General features: G+C 37.8%; 1 pseudogene; it reads left to right on the top strand.

Moving 5' to 3' along the window:
- The first annotated feature begins 8,725 nt into the window (after positions 1-8,725).
- On the top strand, positions 8,726-9,171 carry LOC115525540 (annotated as a pseudogene).
- Positions 9,172-12,255: the final 3,084 nt, after the last annotated feature.

Consider the following 12,255-nt stretch of genomic DNA (forward strand, 5'->3'; position numbering starts at 1 on the left):
GGATAGAATCTTCGTTGAATAAAAAAACAATTCTATTAATTTTTAAAAATGAATCTGGCTATGAAAATAACATAATGTGTCACACATACACACACACATGCCTATAGTGATACACACATATCTTATACAAGAAAACAAAATAATGCAGATATATATATCACACACATATATATGCATATGTTTAAATCTTCCTTGTCTTCTGAGCAAACACTAGACTATTATATTAATTGGAAGTTGTATAATGAACTTTGCCATTCATTAGATTTGTTTTTCATCTTGGGTTCAATTAAATAAAATCCTAAATATTTGTGGGTAACCTCACATGGGTTTTAATTATGATTTAATATAAAGATTCCAAATACCTCTGTCTTTCTGCTTTCATGGTAATTAGATCCTAATAAAGGCTATATTGCAGAATGAAATTCTTTGAATATGCAATCACTGGCCTACAGACCATTAACAGGGTATTTGCTTAAGGGGATTTCACAAGCTGAACTGTGGAAATAGCTTGTGCCATTGCTATGTCATCTTCTAGATAGACTATCTGCACTGAAAATTCAAGATTAAATTATTCTAATTACTGTTAAACACTTCCAAGTCACAAAAGGCTGTGGTTTTCACAGGGTTTGAAGACTCATCGCAGACCCCTCCTCCTTACAACCCAACCACTAACCCCCAATCTCACCACTCTGTGGGTTTGTGTATTTTGAGTTGCTACTGGCTTACAAGGAAAAAAAGCTATGAAAAAATTTTTAAAGATTTTTTTTAAATATTTTTAAAGATACCTGCTAATAATAACTGATGTGAAGTAGCCCTTGTCAGTTTAGAGGGAAGATATTTTCCAGTGACCCTGCTAAACAGCCTGGGAAAAGTTATTTACAAATTTAATGTGACCCTCACCGTTTCCTTTATCCTTCCTACTTAAACCTACACACTTAATTTTTCAAATAATATTCACCTTTTATTTTCTGAGCTAAGAGAATTTAGTTCTCCCCGTTCATAAATTTTAAAAATAGATCTACTGAACCCCTCCTAACCTTGGCTTTGCAGAATCAAAGCACACCTAGAGAAAGACAGGGAAAAGTGTATATTTTTTAATAGAATCTTCTTCCTGATCTCTTTGGGAAACCTCCTGAATTTTAGCCTACTTACTTACCGATGAAAAACAAATAGATGAGGCAATATGTGTTTGCCTATATTCCTAGGGAGTCTGAGTTGGCAACAAAACACGAGGCAAGAATCCAGAAGTGCCAGACTCTAATATCAACTCTGGGAGAAACCAATCTCAAATTCTCACATTTTTCACATTTAAAATTGGAATGGGGTTATTGGGAGGCAGTCAACGAAAACCATCGTAAGTAATTCTGTAAGTATAATATGCAAATAATATGGCAAAAAGCCCAAACCTTATTTTTATTTAATTTCCCCCAAATTTTACAGTTTTCTTATTTCCGTTTTCTCTTGAACTCTCATTTTTTTTTCCAGAGGAACTGTAAGGTTAATGGTTAAATATTATATGAAGACCGATAGGAAGACTAGGGGCCCAAGGTGCATAGCACATGTGACACAAATCACCTCGTTTGGCTTGGTGGTTAAACAGCGTAACCTCAGAGCCCGTGACATATTAAAAGTAAAAAGACATCCCAGGCTCGAGGAGGGTTTCTGAGATAAAACCATAGGTACATACGGAAGGGTTAGCAGCAGCGGCCTCCTTAGAATAAGGGAGGGGATGGAAGAAATGAACAAGCGCTGATGTTTGCGAAGTACTTCTTACATGTGCCGTGTTCCTGTCCTCCCCCCAACAGCCCGTATACATAACAGCCTTAGCACTTACCACAGGAGTGGTGTTGTCTATCTTCTCCACTGAATTATATGTTCATGGAGTAGATCAAATACAATGTACGATCTACCTGGGACAAAACGTTACCTACCAGTGACCGGCACAAAGCAGGCAATTAATACATATCTGTTGACTGAATGAACAAAGCCATGTGTTAACAGTTAACATTCCCATTTGATGAGTAAGGAGATGAAGGTTCAGGGTGATTAAGTGACATAGGCGGATCACAGACATCACATAGGTTAGTAAGTAGCTGAAGAGGGATACAAACCCAAGCTTGTCTGACAGGGAACCACACTCTCCACTAGAGCAAGCTGCCCCACGGAAGTCAAAGTGGGACCAACTGTCAGAGAAAGTCTCAGATTTTTTTGTGAAAGGATGGCAGTGAGAAAGGAAGCTTCCACGCATCCCTGCCTACAACCAAAAGATGTCCAAGAAGCAAAAATGGATAATTTGGTTCCTGGGTCAGTTCAAATGAGGATAAAATCAGAGCATTGGGGTGGATTTCCTGGCAGCTTCTTCAGTAATGGTTTTTTCCCTCCAATGGCTTGTATTTGTTTGCTTTTCTCTTTGCGTCTCCCCTAACTCTTTCACCCCAGCTTCTTCCTTTCTGTCGTTCAAAATTCCTGGGAGACAACTTTATCCAAGGGTCGGGAGAAGCCACCAAGAGGTCTTGACTGATTGATTGCACAGGCTCTGCAGTCCAGCCACCAGGGTTCCATCCCAGCTCGGCCCCACCCTAACCAGGTGACATTGGGCAAATTACTCAGCTTCTCACTGTCCCAGTTGCTTCCTCTGAGAAATGAGGCTGTTAGTAATAAAATCTACCTATTATAAGAACTCAATGAGTTAATACCTGGCAATTGCTTAGCACACTATCTGGCATATACTGGGAACTTAATGAAGAGTAGCCATGCCTATGCCATTAGCCCTAAAATTCAGGACCAGAGCCAGCTGCATGCACACTACAGCTCATTAATCCCCAAACACATCTGTCATACTCCAGATTAGGCTTGCTACATCAGGTTCCAATACAAAACTCTTTTCCCAAAGGCAGCAGTGAAGTGTTGCTGACAGTAAATGAAAAAAAAAAAAATTTTTTTTTTCTTGTATCCCCTGACTTAAATAGTCAATGGCTTGGGACACAGGCAGCTGCCTTTGGGGTCGTTCTTCCATACTAGCTGCTACACATAAAAGCCTCCTGGGTCTGGATAGAGAAACGAAAAAAGAGCAATGTTCTTATTTTTCTCTTGCATGTATTTTTCTAATAGTATCACAAGTTCATTTGAATTCAAGAATGAATCTCCACATCACTCGACCTGAAGAACAGAGGACTAGAAGGTAAGGGAGGAAACCAGCTCACTGTGTTTGGAGCTGTTGACGGAGCTGGGGTCATGTCATGATCAGCAAAAGCAGTGATTGGGGTGAGATAGGAGGAGCTGGACTAACTAACAGAGGTTTCTTTTTCTCCTGTAATGACATGTCCTGGGGTGTGTAGTCCAGAGTTAGTGTAGTTCTTTAAGGGAGTTATCAGGAACTTTTTCTATCCTTCCACCCTGCCCTCTTTAAGATGCATTTCCAAGCTTTTCGCTATAATGTGGTCACTATACTGTCTCTCATTGGGTCACAAACCACAGTAGAAGAAATGAGGAAAAAAGGCAAAGGACAGAAGGTTGAAAACACAGGCCAACAAAATAGAATTCTTTTAAAATAGCTTCCACAAAAATTCCACCCACTGACTTGCATGTACAGATCTTCTGGGCCAAAAATATTAGGCTCAATCACATAAAATTGGTGATAGTCAACTGTGTTGATGTACAAAAAATACACAGCATATGATTTCATCTAATATAGCATATGGTAACCACAAGAGAGACTGAGACACGGGGTGTTTTATCTGGACCTACTGCTATTGAACAGAATCAAGATTTGGTTAGTAATAATAAGTGGCTGAAATAATACTGAATAATAACTAGCAGTGTCTCCTCTATCTTCACCAAAGAGGAAGTCTATGTTAATATCAGAGTAAATACATTATACAAAAAGGAACTCGAGGACAAAGAGGACATGACATAATCACAAGTGCAATTAACAAGATAATGCGTTTAATAACATAGCTTCAAGATTTATAAACCACTATTAACAGAAGAACATAAAAATATTGACAAATTCACTTTCAAAGTGGGATATTTTTACATGTTTTTCTCAGTAATCAATAAAATAAGCTGGCCAAAAAAATGAGCAACACAATTAATAAACTGTCTTCACAATCATAGGTAGAACTCTGTTCCCAACAGAAAGATTATTTTCTTTCAAGCACATGGGAATATTTCGGAAATGACCACATGTCCAGCTATTAAACTCATCTGACCATATATCAAAGAATTAATATCAAACAGTCCATGTTCTCTGATAAACATGCAATTAAGTTAGAAATGAATTTTAAAAAGAAGTAATTTTTAAGAGTTCAAATGTAGAGAGGGGCACCTGGATGGCTCAGTCAGGTAAGCGTCCAACTTCGGCTCAGGTCATGAACTCAATGGTTCATGAGTTCAAGCCCTGTGTCAGGCTCTGTGCTGACAGCTCAGAGCCTGGAGGCTGCTTCAGATTCTGTGTCTCCCTCTCTCTCTGCCCCTTCCCCACTCATGCTCTGTCTCTCTGTGCCTCTCAAAAATGAATAAATGTTAAAAAAAAAAAAAACCTTTTTTTTTAAAGAAAATGAAAGAACATTACTTGTTGAAGTTAACATTTTATGATGTTAACATAATCATACTAAAATCTAACGAGAAATAAAAACAGGAAATAAAATCAAAATCCAGTATGATTATCATAATAAATATTTGCTCTCAATATGATCATCATAGAAGCACTAAAGGACTACTCAAAATTAGTGGTCATGGATTTAAAATGCTTATTTATTTTGAAAGAGAGAGAGAGTGGGCATGTGCATGAGGGAGGGTGGGGTTAGAGGAGGGGTTGAGATGGCTGTGGGGAAGGGCAGAGAGAGAGAGGGAGAGAATCCTAAGCAGACTTCCTGCTGTCAGTGCAGAGCCCAAGTGGTCATGCATTTAAAGTGAACATCACTCCTCATGATTTTATGTTTCTACACCTACATTCAGTTTTCACAAATGCAGGTGCAAAGTATGTTGGGTTAGACTTAACTAAGGTGGTTTTCCCAAACAAATTGGAAGAAGCCAAGAGGAGCAAAGCTGCTGAGAACATAAAAAAGGGAGTCATTAGAATGACAGGCCACAGATTCTATTCTGAATAAGGAAGGAAGAATGGATAGCAGGGGAATGAGGGATGATTTTAAAAAGTATGAAGATCAATGATCTGTAGTCCTGGTGGGGATGAAAAGCTGATTTTATCAGTAATCTTGAGAGGTAGGAGAGGTCATACTTACGCATGAAGCTACTGAGACTCAGGTATGTTAATGTTCTTTTCTAAAATGACTATAATGCAGTAAATAAACAGAAGAACTTTCACTCCAGCCTGAATAGTTTGGCTCTAACTCCTTTTCCTGGACCTGCAAAATTATTCTGCAGCTCTGTCCAACACTGATTTGCCGTAACCTTCCTAGTTATCGCAAGCTCTCAGGGATTAACTCTCACTTAGGGTCAGCTTAGGATTCCTACATCATCAGTCAAACCCTGATAAAGTTCCGATTATATTGTTATTTTTGGTAATGATTTAAATTCTAATTCGCCGAAATAAATGTTTTCAGGAGAGAGGAAACATCTCTTTAAGAAAATAAAATTAGTTCTATGGCCATAAAATATCCATAGTGAATAAGGATGGAGATTGCAGCCCAACATTCCCCAATCCCTTTATATTCTAGCGCAATTTAACGTTCCTCCAAACTTACTCCTCTTGGATAACCCATTCACAATGTTTCTTCTCTCCTTTTTGGGATGTTAAATTTTGAACACATTATTTACTACCTGCAGTTTTGCTGTTTCTTCATTCTATGTAACAATTTGTCTGAAAAGTGCCAAGAATCCTCTTTCCTAAGTGCCTATAAATCTCCTCATAGTGTCTATTTGTTGGGCAGCCCTCCTCCCCCTTGCTAATCTTACCAAGAATTCCTTCAAGGTCATCAAACTTGAAATATGAATTTATAATCATTATGTAATAAGATCTGGGAAAACTTCAGGGGGATACAAGAGAGACTTGTTTGGACTTTGGGGGGGGGGTACAAACTGATATTTATTCTTCTGCCAGTATCAATAAATAAGAGCAGGTGCAATTTATGTGTGTGTCATCATTCAGAAAATTGACAAAAATGACTACCAAGTTGTCTCTTAAGTAAACCGGTTATCATTTAGGATCAGGGTCAGAACAGGTAGAGTGGTTATGTTGATTTATCTTCTAAGTTGTGTGCCACGTTCTCTGATCATCAGTTTCCTGAGTGTGACCTATCAGCCTTGAGAGACACCCTTTCAAGTAAACAACACCAGCACATTATGTCTTTGAGGGGCTTCACCACAACTGTAAAACAATAAATCAAGAGCAAATTCCCCCTAAACTTATGTTGCTAAGATATTATGGTGAGAGAACAAGAAGTACCCTGGAGACATTAAAATAAAATACTTTTTCATAATTGGAATGCAAAACTCTGTCTGTCCTCGGTGTCCAAACTGCTGTCCTAAGGAGAATCTGTGTTTAGAAAATACACTTGTTATCTTAGTATTTTCTCCTTTTTTATCACTCCTAAAAGGCCTTATTTACCCTTGTTTTTATTTCTCTTTCCCTATTTCACCATATAATTTTCTCTTACACTTATTTATTTTTGATTTCTCAGTAGCTTACCCTACTTGATTTTCTATACAATATTGAATTCCTGCCAGTTCTGTAAAAACTCATTTCAGATCGCTTTAAAGTGTGATTTTTCTCAAACCCCAGATGCAATAAATGTGAAACACTGTGCCATGTGGAAATTCCAGTCACTGCATTTGTTTGGTTAAGACAACTTAATTGCTTGCAGAGCCAGCTCCAGTTTCAGCTAAAACAAATTCAATGGCTGTTGTGAGTAAGGTGAGAACAAAAAAGAAATAATATATCACCTGTCTGCCAGGGGCTCTTCACGGCACCTATCATTGGCAAGAAGTCAATGTTAGAGGGAGGGGTGTCAAAGAGGGTGAGAATAGAGAATGGAAAACTAATGTTCCTATGAAATTATTGCTGAACCAGAGGTAGAAAAATCGTATCAGTATCAAGCAAACTTTTCAGATAAGAGACAGTTGCACAGAAGAGGCCATGGAGAGACTTTATCACAGTAAAATGTATTTAAAAAGAGAGAAAGACATTCTTTGTTCAAAATCTGAGTCTCTAGAGATATCAAAGCAAAGAGATCTGATCAGCTGTGGCTGAAGTAGAAGCAAGTTGACGTTGCCCAAGATGTAAAATTTTTTAATGTATACATTGTTTTGAAATCTCATTATGACTCCCCTCTAACTCAGAAACTTCTATTGTGTATTTAAGAGAAGATTGAGGTTAGGAAATGAGAAATGGCTTGGCCCAATCCCAACCAAACCACACAGATCCCACAGGTAAGGGGGCATGGAACAGATAGATGTTGATGAGAGAACCCCGATGCCCACTGGAACTTTGTATCTTAAGACTATCTCCCATGTACAGGACTTTAGGGCAATAAAGGGAACTATCAGAGAAATCTTAGGGAACCAGTATGCCCACTTTGGGCAAACAATATATTTTGATAGGCTGTGCAGATTTACTTCCACTGAAGGTCATGCTCAAAAGAAACCATAATGTTCAAATGGGTGATATTGGCAAGAACTGTGCCACAGGGGCCAAATGACAGTAGCACGTGCCTTTGAGAATAATTCTGGGCTCCTTCCACCCAGAAGTCCCTAAGGATATTGTTTTATCTGTGTCATCCAGTGGGACCTGTGAAAGCCTGGAGCAGTAGAGTTCCCTTTTCAAGTAAAGTACTTGAAAAATTAATCAAGGAGAATCCATAAATTCTCTATCTAAAATGAGTTGGTATTAGATAGCAATTTGTATAGCAGTTCACTATACAAATATCCTTGGAAAGATAGTTCAGAAAATAAGGGCATCTAGCAATTCACCGTGCAAGACATGTAGAAACGCAAAAGACCATAGAGAATGTCCCCTACCACAGCCTCTCACTGAATGGCTGTCCCAGAGATTAATATTTATGCAAACATTATCTATAGGGCAAAGCAAGAATCCCCATCCCACACTTTCTATACTCTCAGAGATTGTCGGAAAAACATATATTCCAAATGCAGTCCTCAGGGCCTGTTGCAACTTCTATCTCCTCATGTACTTCTCTATCATTTTGTAATAACTGAGTGGCTCTATTTCATAGTAAAACGCTCCATATGATTTACTGAGTCTTTTTATCTGATGGGCATCTTGTCAAGCATTCTATGTGACTTATATCATTTAAGGCTTGCATTAAGGTTATAAATGAGATATTATTATCCCTATCTTACAAAGTAACAAGATTTTCATTCAAGACTGTATGGTAAATCTTCTCTGTGACCTACATACACACTCACACACAAACACCCACACAAACTTATACACATACTCAACCTACCCCCACTGATACCCCAAAAAGAGTTGATAAAATTTAAAAAGAAACACTATAAAGATGTAGCCATTCTTGAATACAAAATCAATACCTCTATGCACTGAAAAAGTAACAAAGCTATATAAAGCAGTGAGTAGGACTAAAGGCACAGCCTCCTGGGCTCCACATATGAAAGCAGGCAATGGAATTTAGGTACTTGAACTGAAGGTACTCCCATACAGTAGGGTTCCAGAGCCAAAACCATTGCTTAAAACAGGGGTCCTACTCTTTCCCTTAAGCATGACACTGAACATCCTAGTGTCACCATGGGCCACTGCCCTGCCCAGTGTTATTGTATTGTAAGAACAGGCCATATCCAAACTCTCCCTTCTGCAGACATGTCCCTGGTGCCAAGATCCACATCTTTGACCTGGGGCAGGATAAGGCGAAAGGATGAGTTCCCACTATGTGGCCACATGGTGTCAGGTGACTATGAGCGGCTCTCCTCTGCAGCCCTGGAATCTGCCCATATATGTGCCAATGGGTACACGGTGAAAAGCTATGGCAACGATGGCTTTCACATCCAAGTGCGGCTCCACCCCTTCCACATCCTCTGTATCAACAAGATGTCCCATGTTGGGGCTGATGGACTCCAGACAGGTATGCGTTGGTGCCTTTGGAAAGCTCTGGGGCACCAGTGGCCAGGGTCCACCATTGGCCAAGTCATCATGTCCACCTGTACCAAGCTGCAGAACAAGGAGCATGTGATTGAGACTCTACTGAGGGCCAAGTTCAAGCTCCCTGGCTGCCAGAAGACCCATATTTCCAAGAAGTGGGGTCTTACTAAGTTTAAAGTAGACAAATTTGAACGAATGGTGGCTGAAAAGTGCCTCATCCTAGATTGCTGTGGGATCAAATACATACCTAATTGTGGGCCCCTGGACGAATGGCAGGCTCTGCACTCATGGGAAACTCGGCAATGCCCCAATAAATCCTACCTCTTGCAAAAAAAAAAAAAAATAGAGCCCTACTGGTGAAGACGACTTCAAAAGGTGACCATTGTCACAGAATGGAGCTTAGATAGAGCTACATTTTGATAGAACCATAAAGGGCAAAAATTCCTTCCTTCCAGCACTGAGGCTTAGATGACCAGTGGTTCAGTAACTAGTCTGTGATATGCACAGTACCAACACAGGCCATAAAGATGGAACATATGAAACAGTCCCAGAGGGGCCACTGATGAAGGTGAGTAAAAATTGAGATGAGGAAGGGGCACTTGGGTGGCTCAGTTGGTTGAGTATCTGACTTGATTTCAGCTCAGGTCATGATCTCATGGTTCGTGAGATCAAGCCCTGGGTCAGGCTGCTTGGGATTCTCTCCCTCTCTCTCTGCCCCTCCCCTGCTTATTCTCTCTCTCTCTCTCTCTCTCTCTGCCTCAAAATAAATAAATAAATGTTAAAAAATTGAGGAAAAAAAAGGAGAATGACAAATAGAAACTAAAACAAGGTGATAGACTTAAACCCAGCCATACTAGTAAGTATATAAAATTTTAATATGATAAACACTCCAATTAGAAGGCAAAGATTTTCAGAATGGATTTTTTTAAATCCAAGTATGTACTGCCTAGAGTAAATATGCTTTAAATATGAAGATATAAATGGGTTAAAAGAAAAAAGATGGAAATATATATACCGTAAAAACATTAATCAAAAGAAAACCAGTATGACTTGATTAGTGTCGAAAGAGACTACAACACAAAGAAAATTTCCCAAGATAAGTAGAGGCATTTCATATTTGAAAAATGGCTAATTTATCATGAAAACAACAATGCTTAATGTATAAGAAGGTAACACAGACAACCAAAGTAAGTGAAACAAAAATTAACAAAATTAAAGGGACAAAAAGATCCACACTCATGATCAGAGATTTGCATAGTCCTCTACCAATCATTGATATAACAACTAGACCAAGAAATCAATGTAAATTAAAAAAAAAATTTTTGAATAACACTATCAACCAGCTTGTCTTAATCGTATTATAATGCGACACATCCAGCAGCTACAGGATACACAGCATCTCAAGTGAACATAGAATATTCACCACGATAGACCACATGATAAGCCATAAAATAAGCCTCGAAAACTATCAGAGTATTGAAATTATACAGTATGTTTCTGACCACAAAGGAGTTTAATTAGAATTCAACAACAATGATGTATCTGGAAAATTTCCAAATATTTGGCAAGTAAGCATACACTTTTTAATAAGCTGGAGGTCAATAAGGAAATCACAAGTAAAGTTAAAAAATATTTTGAACTTAATAGCAGAAACACAATTTGTCAAATTTTGTCAAATGCCACTAACAAGGTGCTAAGAGGGAAATTTATAGCTTTAAATGTTTATATTAGAAAATGTCAAAAATCAAAGGTGTAACCTTTTGTCTAAAGAAGCTAGAGAAAAAAGAACAAAATAACCTAAGTTAAATAGAAGAAATGAAATGATAATGGTAACAAAATAAAAATAAATAAAATTATTTAAAAATCAATAAAATAAAAAACAAAGAAAAAATCAAGAACAAAATTTGGCTTTCTGAAAGATAGTAAGATTGATAAATTCCTAGCAATTCTGAGCACAAAAAAAAGAAAGAAAACATAAACTATCAATAGCAAAAGAAAAAAACAGTATATTAATAGACATTAAAAATATACCAAGAAAATATAATTAAGACATTTAGACCAATAAATTTGACAATGTAGATTAAATTGACAAGTATTCTGAAAGACACAACTTATCAAAACAAAAACAAGAAGAAATAGACAATCTATATAACATTGCTTTGTTAAAGAAATTAAATCAGTCATTTAAAATCTTCCTAAAAAGGAAGATCCTGCCCAGATGGATTCATTCATGAATTCTATAAAACACCAAAGAAAAAGAAAATGTCAGTATTATTCACACACTTGCGGAAAATAGAGAAAGAAGGTACACTTTCCAACTCATTCTGAAACCAAAAATACCTTAAAACCAAACTCCAACAAGGACATCACAGGGAAAGAATATGATAGTCGAATATTCATCATTCATACAAACGTCCAAATACCTAACAAATGTTAACAAATCAACCCAAAAGAATACTAAGAAGGATAACACATCAGGAAATCAGGGATTAATTCCAATAATTCAAATGGAGGAACTATATATCTCAATAAATGCATTAAAAAGATTATTCAAAATCCACCACTGTTTCATGATTTTAAAAATTTTCAGAAAACTATAAATGAAAGGAAACATCTTCAATTTGATAGACGATTGTTGCTTCACAAACTGGCCCCCATACACGGAAGAGCAAGGAAAGATCGAAGAAAGAAGCAGACCACTACTCCAGATTGGTCAGTTGCATGGCTGCAAGATAAGTGGATCTCTGCACTCGCTGGCCAGAATCTTAAAACTTTATATAGAGGCTTTAACTGGGTTCAGAATAGAATCCAGAAATAGGTGGGAGAGGTCAGCAAGGATTTCTTAAATCAAATCCAAAAAATTCTAAACATAAAAGAAAAATTATGAAGTGCACATTAAAAAAATTAAAAACTTCTGTTCATCAAGAGACATTAAGACGAAAGAAAAAACAGGCTAGGATAGGAGAAAATATCCACAATATATACATTCGATAATATAAATTTTGTAAATCAATAACAAAAGACTGACAACCCAATTAAAAATAGGCAAAAGTAGGGCGCCTGGGTGGCTGAGTCACCTCTGACTTCAGCTCAGGTCACGAACTCGTAGTTTGTGAGTTCAAGCCCCACTTGGGGCTCTCTGATGTCAGCTCAGAGCCCACTTGGTATCCTCTGTCCCC

Source organism: Lynx canadensis, chromosome D1 (genome assembly GCF_007474595.2).
Source record: "Lynx canadensis isolate LIC74 chromosome D1, mLynCan4.pri.v2, whole genome shotgun sequence".
Taxonomy (NCBI): Eukaryota; Metazoa; Chordata; class Mammalia; order Carnivora; family Felidae; genus Lynx; species Lynx canadensis.